The sequence below is a fragment of the Canis lupus genome, chromosome 23 (genome assembly GCF_003254725.2).
Source record: "Canis lupus dingo isolate Sandy chromosome 23, ASM325472v2, whole genome shotgun sequence".
NCBI lineage: Eukaryota > Metazoa > Chordata > Mammalia > Carnivora > Canidae > Canis > Canis lupus.
This window is the reverse complement of record NC_064265.1, coordinates 32,502,630-32,525,522: the sequence shown is the minus strand read 5'-3', so window position 1 is coordinate 32,525,522 and position 22,893 is coordinate 32,502,630. Positions and strand designations below refer to the sequence as shown.

Below are 22,893 nucleotides of genomic sequence, written 5' to 3'. Positions count from 1 at the left end.
AAAGACTTCCCGAAGTACGGAAGTATGTACCCAGGTTTGAAGGACCAATGAAAATTAGACAGAAAGGAAGGGAAGAATACTCTAGGCAGAGGGGAACACATAGGTGAAGACTCAGAGGCCTAACATGGTACAGGTGAGTTCAGAACTATAAGCAGTTTCAGCTGATTTCACTGGGGGGCGTAGAAAGCAAAAGGAGAGGAAACCAAGAGAGCAGCAGGAACTAGACCATGGACTTGCTTGTGTGCGAAATTAGGAGCCTGGACTTAATTCTGAAAATTATAGGTAAAACAAAGACCTTTTAGGCTAGGGAGTAACAGGATGAAATTTACATTTTAGAAAGATCATTCCAGCAGCTGAGTAGAGGTATGGAAGTTAATTAGGAGACTACTGTTATAATCTATGCAAGAAATGGTGAGAACCAAAACCAAGTAGGTGGCAGTGGTTAACAAAGAGGAGGGCACTGATTAGAGAGTCAAAGAGGAAGAAATCACAGAACAGGAGAGAGTGAGAGGGAGGAATCTTGGGTTTCAGGCTTGGGTTCTGGGGGACTACTGTTGGTACTCTCAACACAGACTTTTTTTGTTTTAAGGGAGGTGGTCATACAAAACAGAGTGTTATTCTGGATGTGTTATTTGAAGAGATACCTGTGGAATATGCAAGTGATGATGACTGGATCAAATGTGAATACAAACACCTGGAGGTGGGCAGAAAGAACTGGGTAGGCGATGCAGCCCTGAGGTTACTTAAGGTGAGTGCACAAAACGAGAAGAGCTCTAGCCTGAGGACAGAGCTGGGCTCACTGGCATTTCTGGAACAGAATTCTTAGAGGGAACCTAAGAAGGAAGAGCCAAAAAGGTAACACGGAAACAAGGAGAAAGCAGTTTCACAGAGGCTGAAGGAGAGACTCAAAATGGAGGTCACTAGTATTGGATACTGCTAAGAGGTGAAGGCAAAACAGAGAGTACCCATTGGATTTGCTAACATGACGGTCACTGATAACCTTACCAAGTGGAATTTCAAAGAAATCCCAAAATATGGAATAGTCCCAAACACAATGCATGCACAAGAGTGATTAAAAATAGCTGTCAACATTAAGTTCTAAAAGAACTCCCTTGGGGATTCCTGGGTGGCTCAGTGGTTTAGCGCCCACCTTCAGCCCGGGGCATAATCCTGCAATTCCAGGATCAAGTCCCACCATCAGGCTCCCTGCACAGAGCCTGCTTCTCCCTCTGCCTGTGTCTCTGCCTCTGTGTGTGTGTGTCTGTGTCTCATAAAAAAAAAAATAAAAGAACTCCTTTAATAAGTTTTTTAAAAAGTGTTAAATGATAAGAAAATCGAATCATAGTTTGAATTTTTTCTGTCTTACTGGCACATGAGTATCTCACCATTTTTTTTTTAAAGATTTATTTGTTTATTTATTCATGAGAATACACAGAGAGAGAGAGAGAGAGAGAGGCAGAGGCAGAGGGAGAAGCAGGCGCGATGCAGGGAGCCTGACGTGGGACTCAATCCCAGGTCTCCATGATGGTGCCCTGGGCTGAAGGCGGCGCTAAACCGCTGAGCCACCTGGGCTGCCCTGTCACCATTTTTTTTTTTTTAATTCATTTCAGAGAGAGGGAGAGAATGAGCAGGTAGTAGGGTCAGAGGGAGAGGGAGAAGCAGACTCTCCACTGAGTGAGTGCCTGGGGATTGTGGGGTACAATCCCAGGACCCCGGGATCATGACCTGAGCCAAAGGCAGATGCTTAACTGACTGAGCCACCCAGGCGTCCCTCACTATCTTTGATTTGATGAAATATGTAGTACAATTTTTCAGTCTAAACATCTGTTGTGTTAGAAGTAAAGAGCAGAATATAATAGATTTCTCAGGAAATTACAGTTAATTATTCTGCATATTTACATTTATTCCACCTGCTTGCCCACCTCCCAGGTCTTTTGTCTCTCCTGGTTCTTTCATCCCTAAAAACTGCCTAAATGGTTCATATAAAACTTCAGAGTTCATTCAGCACTTACTATTTCTTTCACTTTGAGCAGCTTACAATTAGTCTAACAAGTATTTTCCAGTGGCTCCAGGTAGTCCTCCATAGAAAACTGCTATATGGCCATTTCTGATGAAGTGGATTTGTGAAACTAAGGTACAAAAACAGCAGACAAGAAAAGTTAGGGGAGAGACAAATGGATTTTGAAAGATAAGAGCCTTACCAAGTGAAGAAGAAGAGATTAAACTATACCTTATAAGCAAAAAAGAATTCTACAAGGGCACAAAGATATGGCAAGGGCTTGTGTGTTTGGAGAATTGTAAGAGTTTGATATTGCTGAAGTTAAAAATGTACAGGATGGAGTTCACAGTTTTAAGATATCCTCCACACATTAAGAATAAAAATAGGAATCTAAACTCCATATTCCAAGAACCTAAGAGACACCTGTAACCCTAAATCACTATATATAAAGATAGAAAACAGAAACAGGAATGAAAAATGACTTATTAAAATAGAGGAGGAAGGCATACTAATGGCAAGCAAACCAATTCATCCTACATAGCCCCCCAAAAGGCCTACGTTTGGAAATGGGCTAGGACAGGGGACTGAATACAGGGAGATTATTTGAAAGTCTTCAAAGGAGTAGACCTCTCTACTTGCACTCGACAAACTCAGAAAATCATCCCTCCTTCACTGTGCTGAAGAGAGGAAGTTTACTTGCTGGTGAAAAAAAATTGAACCAGAAAAGCATCAAACTCAGAGGCAGATAGAAGGGTGGTAAAGGACTGAAATTTGAGTAAAAGTCTACATTCTGAATAAGCCCACTTTCCCCAGCCCAGGTCCAGGTAACTAAAAACCAGGCTGATTACCTCTAGCTCCCATCCCCCAATGTGGATTAAAGAATCCTTTACTAGAGATTAGAAATCCCATCTAACCACATGATCCTCACTAATTGACAAATGCTACCTATAAACGGAGAGCTTCCTTTTTTAAAAAATTTATTTTTTTAAACGGAGAGCTTCCTGTCAGCTTTTTAGAACCTCATTTTTATTTTAAAGATTTTATTTATTAATGAGAAAGAGTGAGTGCACGAGCATGAGTGGGGATGGGGGCATGGTGGGGCAGCGGGAGAGGGAGAAGCAAACTCGTTGCTGAGCAGGGAGCCTGGATCCCAGGACCCTGGGATCATGACCCCAGTGGAAGGCAGATGCTTAACTGACTGAGCCACCCAGGTGTCCTCACTTTTATTTTAAATCAACTTTATTTGGGTGCCTGGTGGCTCCACTGGTTAAGTGACTGACTCTTGATTTCAGCTCAGGTCATGATCTCAGGATCCTGGTATTGAGCCTGGAGTCAGGCTCACCACTCAGCAGGGAGTCTGTTGCTCTCTCTCAGCCCTACCCGCCATTCCCCACCCCACTTGAGTGCATGCATGCAAAAGTGCATGCTCTAATACATACATGAATCTCAAGAAAAAAAGATTTACATCAACTTTATTGATGTGTAAGTTACATATAGTAAAAATGTACATATTAAGTGTACAACTCAGTGAGATTTAAGAACCATGTAACTTCTGCCCTAAAAAAGGCAGAACATTTACAACACCCTAAAACTATCCCTGTGCTCTTTCCCAGTCAATTCCCCTAATCTGCAGTATCTGACAACCACTGATCTGATTCCCATCACTATTTAGTTTTGCCAGTTCTAGATCTTCATATGAATGTAATCATACAATATACATACTTTTGAGTTTGGTTTCTCTCACTGAGCACAATGGCTTTGAGATTCATCCATGTTATTGCATGTATTAGTTGTATATTCCTTTTTACTGCTCAGTAGGTATTTTACTATATGAATGTATCAAAATTTATCTTCTCTGTTCACCAGTTGATGGATATTTGAGTCATTTCTGGTTTGGGCTATTACGAATTAAAGTGACTATAAACATTCAAGTAAAAATCTCTGTGGAGGGACGCCAGAGTGGCTCAGTGATTGAGAGCCTGCCTTTGGCTCAGGGCATGATCCTGGGGTCCAGGATCGAGTCCCACATGGGGCTCTCCTTGTGCAGAGCCTGCTTCTCCCTCTGCTTGTGTCTCTGCCTTATTCTCTGTGTCTCTCATGAATAAATAAAATCTTAAAAAAAAAAATCTCTGTGGATATATATTCATTTTTTTTCTGTATAATTAATAATGGAATTACTGAGTCATGGCAAGTGTATGTTTAATTTTATAAAAACATGCAGAATTGTTTCCCAAAGTGGCTCTACCATTTCACATTCCCATCACCTGAGAGCTGTAGTGGCTCTATATTCTTTTGGATACTTGTCAGTTACTTTACTTTTACCCATTTTAGTGAGTATGAAGTGGTATCTCACTGTGGATTTAATTTGGATTTCCCTGATGACTAATGATATTGAGCATTTTTCATATGCTTTTTAACAATTGATACAGATCTTTTATGAAGTGTTTACTCAACTCTTTCAGGTTGTCTTTGATTACTGAGTTCTAAAAAGTTCATTTGTGTATTTTAGCTATAAATATTACCTCCTGGTCTTTGAGTTTCCTTCCATTTTCTTGGCAGTAGCTTTAAAACTGGGAGGTCTTATTCCTATTACTTTTAAATTTTTAATAAGCCTAATTTTTAATAATCTAATGAATCATATTTTTCTTCTGTAGCTAATAGGCTGAATTTGAAGATCACTCAGCACCATGTTGGAGCCTTTGTTGGAGCCTTTGTTGAAAAACATGTTGGAGCCTTTGTTGAAAAACAAATAACCATATATATGGGTTTATTTCTGGATTCCATACTCTTTATATACACCACTACCATTCTGGCTTAATTACTGTATTTTATGGTAAGTCTTAAAATACCTTTGACCCTTAAACAACATGGGTTTGATCTATGTGGGTCCGTTTAATATGCAGATATATTTTAACAGATTTTATTTTTATTTATTCAGAGAGACAGAGAGAGGCAGAGAGAGAGCGTGCACATACGTGAATGAGGGAGAGAGGGAAAGAGAATATCCAGCAAACTCCCCACTGAGCACAAAGCCTGACACACAGGGCTCAATCCCACAACCTGAGATCCTGACCTGAGTCAAAATCAAGAATTGGACACTTAACCAACTGAGCCACCCAGGTGCCCCTGCAGATATTTTCCAAAAAATATAATGGAAAAATTTTGGTGATTTGTGACAATTTGAAAACCCTCAATGATGAACCATGTAGCCTAGAAATACCAAAAAAACTAAGGAAAAGGTGTGTCATGAACGCATAAAATATACATACATACATAAAGTAAAATATACATACATACTTTATCATTTACTACTATAAAACATACACAAATAAATTATAAAACATTACAATTTAGCAAAACTTACACAAACCATAGTGATGCAATTCCCAGTCAAGAGAAATATAACAAATGTAAACATGCGGTATTAAATCATAACTGTATAAAATTAACTATAGTACATACTATACTACTGTAAGAATTTTGTAGTCACCTCCTGATGCTATTGCAATGAGTTCAAGTGTTACACGTATCCACTTGAAATACCACGTGATGCTAATCTTCTCCATGAGAGTAGTTCCTCTCTCAAGTAAATTGCATACTGCAGTAAAAAGTGATATCTATTGGCTCTTTGCTATTAATAGTTAAGTTCTGAAGAGTAAAAGTTACACTCAGATTTTCGACTATGTGGTGTGTTGGTGCCCCTACTCCAAATGCTCTTCTAGGGTCAACTGTAGTAAATGTAAATCCTCCAATTTTTTTCTTTCTCAGAATTGTTTTGGCTACTCTACGTCCTTTGCACTACCATGTCAGTTTTGCAATCAACTAGCCAATCTTCACAAAGAAAACCTGTTGGGATTCTGATTGAAATTTCATTGAATCTAAATTTCCATTTGTTAACACTCAAAGAACAAATAATTCAGTCAAGAAACGGGCAGAAGACATAAATAGATATTTCTTCAAAGAAGACATACAAATGGCTAACAGACATGAAAAATGCTCAATATCACTCAGCATCAGGGAAGTACAGATCAAAACCATGATGAGATACCACTTCACATCAGTCAGAATGGTTAAAATTAACAAGTCAGAAATAACAAATGTTGGCAAGGAAGCGGATAAAGGGGGAACCCTCTTACACTGCCGGTGGGAATGCACGCTGGTGCAGCTACTCTGGAAAACAGTATGGAGGTTCCTCAAAAAGTTGAAAATAGAGCTACCCTATGACCCAGCAATTTCACTACTGAGTATTTATCCCAAAGAGAGAAATGTGATCTGAAGGGGCAGCTGCATCCCAATGTTTATAGCAGCAATATCCACAATAGCCAAACTACGGAAAGAGCCCAGATGTCTATCAACAGATGAATGGATAAGGAAGATGTGGTATACACACAAACACACACACAAAGATGGAATACTGTTCAGCCATCAAAAAAATGAAATCTTGCCATTTGCAATGATGTAAATGGAACTATAGGGTATTATATGAAGTGAAATAAGTCAATCAGAGAGAATTATCAAATGAGCTCACTCATGTGGAATTTAAGAAACAAAATAAATGGATCATAGGGGAAGAGAGGGAAAAATAGACAAAACCAGAAAGGGAGACAAACTATAAGAGATTCTTAATCATAGGAAATAAACTGAGGGTTGCTGGAGGGGAAGGGGGCGAAGGAATGGGATCATTGGGTGATGGACATTAAGGAGGGCACATGATATAATGAGCACTGGGTATTATATAAGACTAAGGAATCACTGATCTCTACCTCTGAAACTAATAATACATTATATGTTAATTAATTGAATTTAAATTAAAAATTAAAAAAATAAATTTCTGCTTGTAGACAACAATATCAAGTCTCCAATCTATGTAATCTACGGACATAACACAGCTTTCCATTTATTTAGATGCTCTTTAATTTCCTTCAGCAATATTAATGGACGCTTCATTAAATTTATTCCCAAGTAATTCATGTTTTTTGGTGCTAATGCAAATGATACTATTATTTTAATTACATTTTCCATTTGTTTGTTGCTAGTAGGTAGAAACATAGTTGATTTATGTATATTGATCTTGTCACTTGCCACTTTATTAAATCCACTTATTATAGCATTTTAGGGGTAAATTCCTTAGGATTTTCTACATAGACAATCATGTTGTTTGAGAAGAGAGAGAGATTGTTTTATTTTTTCCTTTCCAATATTTACTGCCTTACTGCCTACTACACTAGCTAGGATCTCCAGAACAATATTGAATGGAAGTGGTTGGCTCAGAAATCCTTGCCTTATACCTATCTTAGGGAAAAGTATTCTATCTTTCACCATTAAGTGTGATGATAGCTGCAGGTTTTTTAATACTCTATCAGATTGAAAAGTTTTCTTCCATTATTAGTTTGTTGAGGGTTTAAAAAAAAAAACTCACGGTTAATTTGATCACATACTTATTCTGTATTTATTGAGATGACCACATAATTTTTATCCTTAACTTTATTAATTTGGTGAAAAGGGGGTGAGGGAACTAAAACTTATATTAGGAAGGAAAGATATAATGTTTAAAATAAATGAATGATGAATATGCAAAATATGCATTATAAATATGGAGGCAAATAATGAAAGAAATAATTTTTAAAAATTCACATCTCTGAGGAGCAAGCCAACTTGGGAGTGGAAACTGATATTTTTTAGAAGTCTTTCAAGCAATGACATATTAATATGAGAATATGTAATATTTTGATGCCTGGGTGGCTCAGCAGTTGAGCTTGTGCCCTTGGCTCAGGGTGTGATAGTCCAGGGATCGAGTCCCACATCAGGCTCCCCATGGGGAGCTTGCTTCTCCCTCTGCCTATGTCTCTGCCTCTGTCTCTCATAAATAAATACAAAATCTTAAAAGAAAAGAGTATGTAGTATTTGATGACAAATTTTTTAAATTAAAACAGGTTCCAGAGACATGTGAAGATGAGGCTGGGGTGATTATTGTGTGCCAAGGCTGGGGGAGTAAGGGTATAGGAGAGATAAGTGCAGCTTCAAGCACAGGTTGTTTTCGTGGGGAATCCAGAAAGTATTTCCCATGCAGATGGATATACTAGGCAGGGAAGATATAGGAGTGGAAATAAAGACTTGGGAATAAGCACCAGATTTTGTGGTTTTAAAGCTACAGAAGTACTGAAAACTGATCATGCAGAGGGTGAGAAAAGGGTCAAGGGCAAAGCTCTGAGGAAGGCTGCCATGTATGGTGCAGGGGGAGGAGAAGGATGCAAGGAAGGAGACAGAGGGCAGGAAGAAAACCAGTCCAGAAAACATAGAAGTCAAGGGAGAAAAGTATTTCATTCTTCCAACAGGCTGAATTCCAAAGATTTTATGTACCAACACACAGAGCTATACTTTTCTTTCATATGCATTTCTCCATAATTTCATACAGAAAGTTGGGAAGTTAAAACCTTAAACAACATACATGTAAAAAAAAAAAAAAAAAAAAAAAAGGGATCCCTGGGTGGCGCAGCAGTTTGGCACCTGCCTTTGGCCCAGGGCGCGATCCTGGAGACCCGGGATCGAATCCCACTTCGGGCTCCCGGTGCATGGAGCCTGCTTCTCCCTCTGCCTGTGTCTCTGCCTCTCTCTCTCTATCATAAATTAAAAAAAACAAAAAACAAAAAAAAAATACATGTAATTACAGAAAAAAGAGAAGGGTGTTACACATATTTTTTATGTTGCTATTTATGTGTTCTATTTCAGGAAACATCTGCAGCAGAGTATAAGATACAGAACTTCCACTGCTTATCTCAACTGCTGAAGGGTTCAAGAAGAAAATGAGCAACAGAAATCACAGACACAAAAGAAAATTGGCTGTATATCCATGTCACTTAGATGGGACATGTGAAGAGGTAAAAAAAAGGAAAAAAGATAGAAAAATGCCTAACAACTTCTTTAACAGAGTACACAAGGTGTGATGATTCAGAAGTAATGAGTCATTTAGAAATAATAAAACTATCAGTTTGCCTGGAAAACACAGGCACTCTTTGGTGGATGACTCAGTATGGAAATTGATCCCAAGAGAACAATTTACAGGCAGACAAAAACATATACCATTGAACTACTTTACTTGCAGGATAAAAAAGGAGACCTGGACTATTTTATTTGTTGTGTTCACTTCAAAAACAGGTGAGAAAATAAATTAAGAAATCTCTTAGAAGGGAAGATTTTTCTGATGCTCAAAGAAACTGTATATATGAATATGAAAGAACAAATTAAAGCTTTAGATTTAGGGCTAATGTCTGAAATAATTAGACTAAAAGATAAGAACATCTCAGCAGCAGGCCTAAATTGAGCAGCTGGGAATTAGAAAGTGCTTTAAAATTTACCTTTATTTTTACTCCAGTGGAGGAAAGGAAATGTGGCTGAAAGGAGAAGTGCCAGGTGGGGGGATCAGGAGCTCCTCATCCCAACTTTGCTTTGTACTGAGCAGCTCAGTAAGTTGGTCAGGTTGCTTCCTTTGAATTTCTCTTCAGAAAAACGGGACAAAAGCTGGCGCTTGGGTCTAGGGAAGGTGAGAAAAAAGCAAAATTTTTTTCCTGTTTTGAATTAGGAAGTCTTCAAAAAAACGGGACAAAAGCTGGCGCTTGGGTCTAGGGAATGTGAGAAAAAAGCAAAATTTTTTTCCTGTTTTGAATTAGGAAGTAGTTATATTTTATTAAAAAGCTATTTTCTATTATTTGATGTAGGGTTGATGTAGGAAGAAGCAAGGAGAACTGGCTACTAATTTTTAATGTGTGTAATTTGCAAAGCTAATGATTTTCCCAAGTAGTGGCTCTGAAAGGAAAATTTACAGGCTAAAGTTTTACCATTTTATAATTTTTAAACATTCTCTATTATATATTCTAAAACATCACTATCAAATCACACCCTACAGATAAAAATCAAATAACATCCTACAGATAAAAATCATGTGACACTTTAGAAGAACATATATTCAACCACAATTTCAGAGCCAGGTACTCTTCAAGATGAAGGAACTAAGAATTCAGTGCTTTCACCTCAAATAGCTTATAATAGGAGTAGACAGGAAAAGAAGATACATAACCTTTACATCAAGGAAGGTATTCCAGAGAGGAAGACTGCCAAGCACAGTCCTAGAGCAGAGCAGAAGTAGCTGGCTCCAGGAAGAAAGGGAAAAATGCCCTGTGGATAAAGGGAGCAAGGCAGGAAGAGCATGTGATGTGTGAGGAGTCACCAGGAGTCAGGTATTTCAAGGTCAAGTTTGAAGAGAGGCTTCAAGGCACCAGGGATGAAGGGATGGGGTAAAGGCAATTTGAGAGATTGAAGAGAACGAAGGGACAAAGTCAGATTTACATGGTAGGCCTGTCACTGAGTGAAGCCAGACCAAAGCTAGGCAGATGAGGTAGGTGGCCTCTGCAGAGCTCAGAACAGAAATCAGTGAGGCTACAAATGGAAAGCAGCTCTGAAGCTTAAGTGACTAGCCCACGATTACAAATCTATAAGCAGGATCTGAATATAAGTTTTTTATCTTTAAATCCCATGCTTTTCTACATCCCTGTCCAAGCACAAACTCTAGTCAAAGTTGACAACAGATCTCAAATTCATTTTTAATAAGTAAATTATGGAGCTTAAGAGACTTTGTTCATTAACGCATTTAAGCATGCTAAATGTTCAGGGCATTACAGAAAAACAAAGCTCTTGTCTTATATGAACTTATGGAATAAAAGAAAGGAGATAAAAAGACTAGATCAATTTATTCAGTGGGTATTTATTGAGGCACTCCTGGGCCCTGATGAAGGTCACATGCCAGTGATAGTTCCTTAGAGAACATAATTTTTACATCTCCCTTTCCTTCTCTGACAAGCTAATTTTGGTACAAGTGAGCAAAGAGGCTCTTCAGAGCCAAGTGGGCAATTCTAGAAGATGACCAGGAACATAGAGTAAAATAAATAGAAGCATGGACTGGGGGAAACTTTGCTTGAATGGGATGCTAAGGGAACAGGAAAAAATCCCAGAGGATGGCATGGTTGGAAGAAAGCTGGGGAGGGGCCAGGAATTGCCTTCAGTGCAATTTGGATTTGACAGATCAAGGTTGTTGCTTACTTTTTTAATAACAGTTTTAATATTTATAAAAATAATGACTATAGAAATAAAACATAGCTGCTGCAAAAAGAGTGCATGCAATTAACACAAAGAGTAAAAAAAAAGCGCATCACACCTAGAGAGGGTATCAATGTGAACATTTTTATAACTGTCCTCTTTTGGCTTTAGACACACATATAACAAGTGAACAGACATGAGGATTTTTGTGAATTTTTTTTTAAGAAACGAAAGTGATACAATTATACTTTATTACCTATTTTTTCCACTTAATATAGGAAAACATCTTTCCATAAAAACAAAAAGCTACATCATACATCTCATATACACTGTGTGGATATACCAAATTTACTTATTCAATTCTCTAATAAGGCACATTAGGCTATCTGATAAAGTAAGGTACAGAAAGGAAGCAAGCAGGAAGCAAACGATAAAATGGACTTTAGCTGGGGCAGCATTCTGAATATTCCAAAGGTGGAAAGAGATAAGACATATGGGAGCTCATGAGATTTTAGTGTTCCAGACGTAAGATGAATAATGTCTGAATCTGGAATTCTTTGTGGATGAAAAATTTCCAAAAGGGGAACAACAACCAAAAAAAAAAAAAAGGGACTGCAACTCAACACACACTAAAAATGAAGTAATTTCAAATCTTCACATCTGCAGAACAGATAGAATGTCAAAGAAAGCACTCAGACAACTTAAAACAATGGGTGGACTGCCAGGGAAAATCCAGTTGCCGAACTAGTGGTCATCCACAACCACAGCTTTCCAAGGAAGTGACAGAGTCTCCCAAATTGTGCGAATAGGGGGTACAGCGAGCCCTTCTTGTGAGATGTCATGAGCCTCAAGGCATTGTGTATCCTCTCTGGGCCTCCATTTCCTCGTGTTCATGCAGGCTTGTCAGAGTTCCCTCGGAAGCTGCCAATACTAGGCATCTCCCACTGCAACCAGAATAGCTCTGCTTTCATCTGTTTTATATATTGGTTCTCCAAAAAATATTTTATTTGAAAAAAAAAAAAAAGATTTCCACCACTAAAAAATACACTTAATAATCACAGGATTAAAGAAACATAACATTCAGGGCACTTGGGTAGCATGAATGATTACGTATCTGACTCCCACTCAGTGTGGAGTACACTGGGGTTTCTCTCTGGCCCTCCCCTTTGCACGTGCGCACTCTCTCTTTATCTTAAAAAAAAGAAAAAGAAAAGAAAAGAAAAAGAAACATTACACCATTCAGATTCTGTATTAATCACAAATTTAAAAATGTAAATTGATAACGGAGGGATGTGAAAGTCACCACCTTAACACGCTAGTTAAACACAGCATCACTAACTGTGGGACAATCAGTATGTACCTCTCTCAATATGATGCAATGAGAAGATCAAAGTACCATTTACACAGTTTTCTTGCCAAAAATATTTACTTTATCCAACCTTTTTGATCTAATGTCCAGTTACAGGAAATATAGGCAGTAGAGAAATGTTACTTTATGAGGAAACAGAGAAATTCAAGGTATGGATCATTTTAAAAGACAGTTGGCCTGGTCTCTTCAATAAATCAACATCATGGGAGAAAAAGTACATGTGTGGAAATAAATTGGGGGAAAAGGAGGGAGAAGAAACACCAACTACAAAGGCTCTGAGGTGGGAACACATCTTGACTTTTAGCAAGAGTGAGAATGCCACTGTGACTAGACTCTGACTTTTGCTAGGTGAGGTAGGGAGCTACTGAAGAACTCTGAGCCAAAAAATGACATGATCTGATCTTTTTAACAAGATCCTTCTGGTTGTTCTGGTAAGAGCAGACTACCAGGGACAGAAGAGAAAGCAGGGACACCAAAAAGGGGGCCAAATATGCCTGGAAAAATCCAGGTAAAACATGATGCTGGTTTGGACCAGGAGAAAATTAGAAATAGATTCTGGATACAATTTGGAACAAGAATCAATGGGCTTTGTGGAAAATGAGGAGGTTAAGATGAATTTATGAGTTGATTTTAAAAACTGTTGTTGCTTTGTTTTTGCTTGAACAACTAGAAGAAGAGGACTGACATTAATTGAGACTAGGACGATTGCAGGAAGAACTGATTTGTTGGTAGGAGAGGGAATGGTGGTGGCTAGGTAAGTAGTCCGGTTTGGGATATTACTTTCGAGATGCCTGTTAGACATTCAGGTAAAGATATGCAGAATGCTATGGGATCATCAAGTGTAGACTTTAGGGGAGAGATTTGGGCTGATACAAATTTGAGTCATATTTAATGCATTGAGACCAGAGGAGATGATCAAAGGAGGGAATATACAAAGAAAAGAGAAAGAAATATATAGAAATATTTACTTTATAATAAATCATATTCTCTAAGATTCTGTAGAATTCTGTATTTCTACATAGGAATATAGAAAGAAACATCCAAAGGCTGAGCCCTGGGGTACTCAAACATGTAGAGCAGTGGAACTTTCTGTGATGTTGAAATATTTATATACAATGGAACTTTCTGTGATGTTGAAATATTTATATATCTGTGCCATTCAATAGGTAGCCACTATCCACATGTGGCTCCTGAGCACTTGAAATATGGCTAATGCCAATGAATAATTGAAAATTCAATTTAAATAGCGATGTATAGCTAGTGGCTACAGTACTGGGTAGTACAGATCTAGAGTCTGGGGAAGTGATGAGGAATCAGCAGAGAAGACTGAAAAGAAGTGGCTAGAGATGGAGGGTCCATGGGTCGCTCATGTTTTTGCATATGTTACAAGTGAGGTACTGTCTTGACAGTGATATATTAGAAGCCAATTGAAGAAGGTGTTTCAAAGAGGAGAGAGTGATCAGCTTTGCTCCTAAGTCAGGTAACTGAGAAACGACACATTGTGGACATCACTAGTAACTGGGAAGAGCAGTTTTGATGGAATTGTGGGGGCAGAAATCTGTTTGGCTTGGGTAAAAAAAAGAAATGGGAAGAAAAAACCAGCAACAAAGTAGAGACAACTCTTTCAAGTTTTACCATGAAGTTTAAGTGAAATTAGAAGAGACAGTGATGTCCACAAGGATTATTTTAAAAAGAGGAGAAAAGCATATTTTATCATGTATAAGACAATAATTAAGAAAAAGGGAAAAGTGATAGGAGAGAAAGAATTATGAAGCACTTGGATAGGCTGATTCTTGGACAGCAACAGGAGAGAAAGAGTATGTGAATACTGCTGCAGGTAGTGGGCAGCTGGAGTGGTAAAAGCCGGTGAAAGCTCTTTCTTTTCTGAATAGGAAGCAAGGTCATCAGTTGAAAGTAAAGAATGAAGAGGAGATGGTGAAGACATGAGGAGACTGAAGACATGCAATACTTATTTAGGAGGAGATGAAACAGAGAATGACTATGGAAATCTAGCACGAATGCCAGGCAACATTATGGGTCGGTCCCCTTGAAGCTGTGATAATTAATTGAATGCAAGCTCAGAAGCATGGTTTTACAGGCATGGACTAGGCAAAGAACTGGATTTAATCAGCACTGTAGTTTACCCAGGCAAGCCTGCTGAAGTAAGAGAAAGGCAAAAGAATTAAGGATGTGTGTAATGGACAGATGATAATAACTGATGTTGGACTCTAAGCCTCTAACCTCTTTCCTGGAATCCTAACCCTTCCACTGAGCCTTGTGGGACTCGTGGGTAGATAGCAGCAAAAGCCTCCTATCCTGGACCTCTTCTTGGAAGCTTTCTTCACTTCCTTTGCCTTTTTATTTAAAATGACACTGGGCTCTGGACTTTCCCCTGAGGACGCTGCTTTCCCTGTAGCCCTTTCAGATGAGGACTCTTTTTTTCTTCCATGTCCTTCAGACATGGGGCCTGATACATGCCCTTCTGCTTCCTCATTGCAACTTCCATTGCATTCTCCCTCTGCTCTCTCCCCAAATCCCCTGCTTTGAGTCATGTATCGTTAGGCTCTACCACCCACTATTTTTTTTTTAATTTTTATTTATTTATGATAGTCACATACACACAGAGAGAGAGAGAGATAGAGAGAGAGAGAGAGAGAGAGGCAGAGACACAGGCAGAGGGAGAAGCAGGCTCCATGCACCAGGAGACCGACGTGGGATTCGATCCCGGGTCTCCAGGATCGAGCCCTGGGCCAAAGGCAGGCGCTAAACCGCTGCGCCACCCAGGGATCCCTACCACCCACTATCCTTTTTCATTGTGGCATTTAAGTCTCCCCCATCATTCCTTGATGAGTTTAGCTTCTGGCTTACTGTTACTCCAATGCTATTTCAGTTATATTCTAATTGACTTCAACATCAAATAGATAATCTATATGATATCCTGGCCTCTTAGTTTCTTGACCTTTCGTCCACAATGATAATTTTGTTGACACTGTTTTCTACCCTATTTCAGCCACTTTTTACGATGGTCATACCTTAAACCTTTAGAATATATGAAAGTATATTTTAATAACCATATACCTGAAGGAATATCATTTACCAAAACTTTACTGGTGAGTTCAGAGTAAGACCACCCTTCTGTAGGCCCCCACTGACAGAACTGAGGGAATGGTCATATATTGGGCACAAGACCACCTCTAGCAATTCATGTTACCATTGACAAGAGATAATGAGGAGTACAAGAAAGGAAGAACTAGGTATAGTCTCTTATCTTGGGCTTATATTCCTTAGATGAGGGGGAGAGAGATGTGTGAAGGGTTGGGACAGAGGCATGCTGCTGTGTTGACTGACCCTTCTTATACTAGGCTCTCAAAGGGAAGATTAATATTATTACATCATCATTTTTAAAGTACTTCTATGCAAGGTATTGTGCTGAGCACTTAAATGCATTATCTAATTTAATTCTTTTTTTTTTAAGAGGCATAGATTTTTTAAAAATTTTTATTTATTTATGACAGTCAGAGAGAGAGAGAGAGAGAGAGAGAGAGAGGCAGAGACACAGGCAGAGGGAGAAGCAGGCTCCATGCACCGGGAGCCCGACGTGGGATTCGATCCCGGGCCTCCAGGATCGTGCCTTGGGCCAAAGGCAGGCGCTAAACCACTGTGCCACCCAGGGATCCCATCTAATTTAATTCTTATGCCAACATTGAGGTTAATGTTATCTCCATTCCACAGATGAGGAAAGTGAGGCTAAGAGAAGTTAAAATGGAAAAACTGATCTGGGCCAGGTTTCTTGAACATTAAAGTCAATCTGTCCTATACAGTATCCAAATCAAGACTAAAAGAGCTGGGCTGGTCAGTACCTGAGCTCCTGTCATAACCTGATTTCCCAATTTCTAGGAAAAGTATTGTCTCAAAATCTTTGTAGGCATGAAGGAGAAAAAAGGAAGAAAAGAAGGAAGGAGATAGATATATAGAACACTGAAGTTACTGTAATAATCTGAGTAAAAAACTACAAGGGTTTTTTAGCTCTGATTTTGTTTTTTAGAAAGCTTGAACACCTAATAAATTTATTAGTGAGTGATGATATTCTGACACATAAAATAGCCATATAAAAGAAAATCATAACAGATAAAGTTAATGGAGTAAAATTTAAAGTCAGACCCATAAAACCAATAAGTAACATTAATGCAGTCATTAAGTACCTATCTGAACTTCAATCAATAAGTATACTGCCAGACTATAAGTATATTACCAAACTTTATAAGCATATCTGAACTACCTATCTGAACTTCAGTCAATAAGTATACTGCCAGACTATAAGTATATTACCAAACTTTATAAGCGTAATTAAGACAATGAGCTTGTTCAACAATAAAACTGACTGAGACATAATTAAAAGCATATTCACAAAACACATCATACCCAGAAATAAAATTATACATATGACATGCCATAATGCCACAAATAAAGCATAATTTTTTTTTTTTTCCAGAACAAGTGACCTGTGAGATTAAATCAACAGGAGGGAAATGGAAAATGCAGAAGACTAAATGTGGAGGAGCTGCAAATATCAGGGCAAGAAAAAAAAATTTTAACTTAACAGAAGACTGAAATATGAGATTTGATTTGGAGAAAACATAAATACAAAGACACTGCAAAAATTCTCTGAACAGAAGAAACATGGAAATAATTTCCATTTCTTCACAGAGTATTTATTAGGCATTTCTATAGTTTCTCAGGAAGGAAATGATAGGATTTGGGTGGCAGGGTGATAAATCAGGGATGAAGCGGAGATGAATCAGAAAGCTACTGCAATTTACTCATCCTCATCTTCCCCACATGTAGCCAGGGCACAGCATAAAAGAGGAGTCAACAATATTTTCTTAATGTCTGAACTGTCTGATGCTATGGAGTGCCCCCAAATTCAACTGGGGCAGGGGAACAGGGCAAAAACCCAACGAACATATCTCCAGGTAAAAGGGATACACAGATTATTTTGAGCTGACAACTTTTAGTTTTTACATGTGCTCCTTTACATCTCACGTGTGTCCCTCAACAGAACCCACTGCTTCCCTGTTTCGTAGTTTTTATCCTGGATATACCTTGGGATCTTATTTCTTGTCTCCACTGATAACCCTCTAAATAATCAACCTTGACATATCTTAGGTGAGGTCTTATCACAAGTAAGATCACTAATTCATTTTTGCACTGACCCAATGATTCTCTGAGCTTGCTCACTGGAAGACCTCATGAAGTGCTGTCACCCTAAAAGACAGTTTCAGGTAAAAGGCTGGAGTCCTATAGGCTCAAGAGTAGTACCTAAATAAATACTCTTGAGGCACAAATCTGAATCACCACCTCTAGTGGGGTTCTGTGGCTACAATTTCAGCAGAAAAATTTTCATTCAATATCATGATAGGAAAAAAATATATATCATGATAGAAGTGTTGGGGTGAGGATAGGGGAGCTGGGGAAGAGGATACGGAGATCAGATGGGAGAGCAAAGCTGACAGCAAGGTTCAACTGCAAGAAGCCAAAGAGAGATCTAGTAGGAGTCCAAACCAAAAGTCCAAAAGCAGGTATGGAGGTTGAGCAGACAGTCAGAAATTTGAGAGCAGGAGGGTTGAGGATAAACAGAGAGCTATCTGCTGTAATAGAACAAATGAGGTTATTCATGACTTGCTTTCTACCTGCTGGTCATACAGGTTACCTGTATGTCAGACTGAGCTGACAAGCCCAAGTCTAAGGTCAGGGAAGACACCAAGCCTGCCTCATCAACTTGTCATTTGGCCTCAGGTACCCTGAAGGGTATGAGGAGACCCCTGAGACATTTCCAAAGTTCTTTATTCAGCTGACATTCTACATGTGGGGCTGAGAAATCCCTGTATTCTGCAGATGAAGCCCAGCAAGGGTTTGCTATTAATTACTTATCGTACAGACAACCCAATAGTCCAGTACATACACACCAGAATACCTTATTGGGGCACTTTACAGGTACCTTGGTAGGTGTTTAGAAGGCCATACAGGTGGAATTGCTATCTTCATAAATGTAGGCCATCTGGAAAAGAAACTCATTCGGTAAGGCCTGGTCCAAATGATCACCTCTCGCCTACTATCATGGCCTTCCACTTGGTCTCTGCTTCCACTCTTGCCTTTCCATACTCCAATCATTCTCCAAACAGCACAAGAATCACAAAAATCAGGGTGAATTGCTCTCCTGTTTAAAAATGCTCCACTTTGAATAAAATCTAAACTCCTCTACCATAGCCTAATATAGCTCCAGAATCTGCCTACCATTTCCCCTGACCTCACCTTGTACTGCTTTCTCCCTGCTTTTTTTCAGTTCCTCACCTTTGACCAAGCTCATCTCATTACTCTCTACTCCACTATTCAGTTTACTGTCTATATAGCACCTATCATTACCTGAAACTGTTTTATCGCTTACACATTATTATCCTTGCCATAGAATGTACACTCCACAAAAGCAAGGACCCTGTTGCCTTGTTTACCACTGTCTCTCAACAGCAGAGTAGTGCCTGGCATAGAGGAAGCACTTAATGAGGAAGAGAAGGAGGAAGGGGGGGAGGCAATTTGTTAATATGCTACCATTTCTGTTTCCTTGGCCAAGACCTGGACTAGGAAAAAAGTCACCTTTTATAACCAGTTTTAAGGAGGGATTGATTTAATTCATGCTATCTAGAATGAAGTAGCCCTCTTGGATGTTTTTGACACCTGCTCAGCTTAATCTTACAGTTTATCTCAAGAAAAGGTTTAGCATATATGCTTTGAACATAAGACTAGCACTTCTGGCCTCTATCACAAATGCCTAGTACTGAGAGGCAAAGTATAAAAGACAATCCACTAGAACTGCATGACCCAGCACTCCCTCCCAACATACACACTCAGAAAGACTGCCAACAAGAGGCTCAATTATGCTTTTACTAGAGCTGGACAAGTTCTTTTACAAAAGTTGAAACATCGAGTAGATCTCTGGCTCACCAGCAAGGAGGGTGCTGGGTCACCATGATCTTCAAACTTAGCTATCCTACATCCAAATCCCCAGAAAACGTCTTCCTGCATAGTTAATTACCTAAGCATCTCAGAACATTTTGTCAACCAGGCATTGGAAAAGTGACACATTCATACTGATAACTAGAGACCATTAAGCATTTCTGCTGGTAGCCCTGTCACTCAGTACACCTACTCTGGTGGTGCTTCTCTTTAGGAATGGCCTTGCTACTACTCCCCTGTGCTATGCATGAAGGGGTCAAGACAAACCAAACCCTACTACATGGGACTAGGACTTTGATTATCAGTAGTTAACAAGCTAGGTGATATGAATGGAAATTAAAAGGGATTCCCAGTTCATTTGTCAACTGCCAAAATAGACTTTGATCATGATTTTAGCCAGGTAATGAGCTTTGGCCTAAGGTATCTGTATTTTGACAGACATTACAGTACAGGTATTATGGAAATGTTTGGTTATATTCTTCAAGTTAGTCATTTACTGCATCTTATTTCCTAGAGTTCCCATTCCTATTGGGTAGGAATCATCTGCAAAGATTACTGGCTTAACAAAGCTGCTTAGGGTTACAGAATGGGCATTAGTTCATGTTGTAGACTGGCCTAATCTTCCTTTCCTATTACACTACTACCATCCTTCTCTTAGAAGGGTATATATATTATGCTTCTCTCCTTCCTCCCCGCCAAGAGCTCAGGGCACCAATTAATTCCTTTTCAAACAAGTCTTCTCTCTTACATACTGAACAACAGATGTCCCTACTTCTTAGAGATCTGCCTTGTCTACAGGCTCAGTGGGGCAATTCTATGCATTACACATTTTCCATTCCTGGTCAAATTTAATTGGGACACTGACTTAAGGCAGGTGAATTACATTTTCTCTCTTGGGGACTTAGAACTGAAGCACTGGAAACACTGTCATGAGCTAAGAGCTCTAGGTCTTAAAGGTCCTACAGATTTGATGACTAAGGCCACTGTTTTTGGGCATCCAATCTAAGCAACATAACAGGAGAAGCTGGTGCTAAGTAGAGCAGGACATAATACAGAGAGAGATAAGCATGTTTCGTTTCCATGATGGCTGGCTGTACTTAATAAAATTGGAGTGAATGGATACACTTCCTGTGTATTTTTATTATAAACAACCTTTTACTTGTTTATCTTTAACTGAATATTTATTCCTTAAAACCAATCAATCTGACATGCAAACATATCTTCATCGATTCTATTCATACATCTGTATCCTCCATTTTTCTTTCAACTCTTGTGTTCATAACACTCTACTTCCTTAACTTGATCTGTCTCTTCATTAAATCTGTAGCCAAAAAACCCTCCATCATATGTAAATGAATAATTACCATGGTTTTTAGCTGCCCAGAATCTTGTGAACATTCTAATCTTTGATTATAATGAAGGAAGACAGCTGAGCAATATACATGCCCACCTGCCCAGTCTTAAGACCAAAGCAGGGTAGCCTGGGTGGCTCAGCGGTTTAGCACCGCCTTCAGCCTAGGGCGTGATCCCAGGTACCGGGATCCGGTACCAAGTCGGGCTCCCTGCATGAAGCCTGCTTCTCCCGCTGCCTGTGTCTCTGCCTCTCTCTGTGTCTCACATGGATAAATAAATAAAAATCCTTTAAAAAAATTAAAATAAAATGAAAGACCAAAGCAACAACATAGATTGAAAGGGGGGAAATTATTACCCTCTAAAGTGAGCAACAGTGCTGTGCTCTTCAATTAAAGGGCCTCATCATATGATATATCCTGTCCCTATACTGTGATGATGGTACACGTCTTTTCCAGGCTGGCCATTTTGGATCCAGGCTCAATCTGACATCAATCAACACAATTTCAGTGATCAAGCCTACAGCGCAGATCAGTGCTTCCCAACCTTTTTTGAGTAGTGACCTTCAAAAAGTAATATTGCAAAACTTCCTAGGAATATTTAAAATCATTTAAAAAGTTTATATGACACATGATAAAGCATATATAAATAAGTAAAAATATTCTTAGATTGACATTATTAAAGATCTGTTATAAAGTTCACATAGCAAAGTTTTAAATTATACTGATAATATCTAAAAATAAATTTTGACTTCTACTTACCGGTGAACTGTTTTATCATGTAAAGAAAACAATATGTTGTCCAATGATATTATCAAGAAATTACAAGATGGATTTCCAACCAAATGTATTAAATTAAAAGATGGAGACTTAGCACCAAATGTATACTGAAATGCAGGCTCAAATTTAATTTGTACTATAGCATCCAAAATAAACAAAGTGATTTTTAAAACTTGATACTTAGGATTCTTCCATAAGTTGGAGGTTTAGTTTTTAAATGTCAAAGTAGGAGAAATGGTTTCACGCTACTCTTTGAGAGAAATTATCAGCAAACAATAAATTGTAGATCTTTATTATCAATAAATGAAAAGCTGAATTGGATAGAATGAGCTATTTTTTTTTTCATATTTTCAAGCTTTTAAATTTTTCCTTTTTAAAATTTAAATACCTAAACAGAGGGCAATCAATCATAATAAATATCCAGCTGTCAGCAACACTATCATATAGTAAGTTGAAAAATTTTAAAGCAAACCTCTTATTTAATACAACATGAAGTCTTTTAACTGACAATCCATCTTAAATTGATTGGGCCCCTTCTATATTTCATGAGATTCAATAGCATATCTTTTTTTTTTTTTAAAGATTTAATTTATTTACTCATGAGAGAGAGAGACGGACAGACAGACACAGGCAGAGGGAGAAGCAGGCTCCATTCCATGCAGGGAGCCTGATGTGGGACTTGATCCCAGGTCTCCAGGATCACACCCTGGGCTGAAGGCAAAGCCAAACCGCTGAGCCACCCAGGCTGCCCTCAATAGCATATCTTAACCTTGTATTTATATTTAGTGAACCAATCTGAAATTATTTTCTTTAGAGTAACCTTAAGTATAGGAAACAGCAAACACCAATTATGTGCATGTATGAATACATGTATAACTATTTTTCTTAAAGATTCCATTTATTTATTAATGAGAGACACACAGAGAGCAGAGAGAGAGGCAGAGACATAGGCAGAGAGAGAGAGAGAGAGAGAGAGAAGCAGGCTCCATGCAGGGAGCCCGACGTGGGACTTGATCCGGGGTCTCCAGGATCACGCCCCGGGCCGAAGGCAGGTGCCAAACTGCTAAGCCACCCAGGGATCCCTAAATACATGTATAACTTTAAACATAAGGTATGCCTGGCTAATGTTTCTATATTTATAATAATTTTTAAAAACCTTTTATTTTGAAATAGCTATAATTTCCAGAAGAACTGCAAAGACAGAAAAGAGAATTTCCTTATACCCTTTACCCAGCTTCCTTTAATCATGTAGTTTGTTTAGTATTAGGGACATCTTGATTTTTTTGTTTTAATTT

At 38.6% G+C, this 22,893-nt stretch overlaps 1 protein-coding gene and 1 long non-coding RNA gene across 7 annotated transcripts in view; one reads left to right on the top strand and one right to left on the bottom strand.

Moving 5' to 3' along the window:
- PPP2R3A (protein phosphatase 2 regulatory subunit B''alpha) overlaps positions 1-22,893 on the bottom strand; it is a 187,994-nt gene that overhangs the window by 147,242 nt on the left and 17,859 nt on the right. For 2 of the 6 annotated variants that reach the window (XM_025448920.3, XM_049099666.1), the window contains exon 2: positions 9,355-9,530. The exons of 2 other annotated variants lie outside the window; for them this stretch is intronic. The gene's annotated coding sequence lies outside the window, so the exon portion shown is untranslated. Of the gene's footprint in view, positions 1-2,012; positions 2,130-9,354; positions 9,531-22,893 lie in introns of all 6 variants that reach the window. 2 more of the 6 variants (XM_035704779.2, XM_049099667.1) reach the window with 2 other exon arrangements.
- LOC118352041 (uncharacterized) lies at positions 469-20,589 on the top strand. The gene is made up of 4 exons (XR_007405102.1): positions 469-748; positions 4,654-4,832; positions 8,729-8,877; positions 16,951-20,589. It is a non-coding gene; the product is annotated as an uncharacterized LOC118352041 (long non-coding RNA).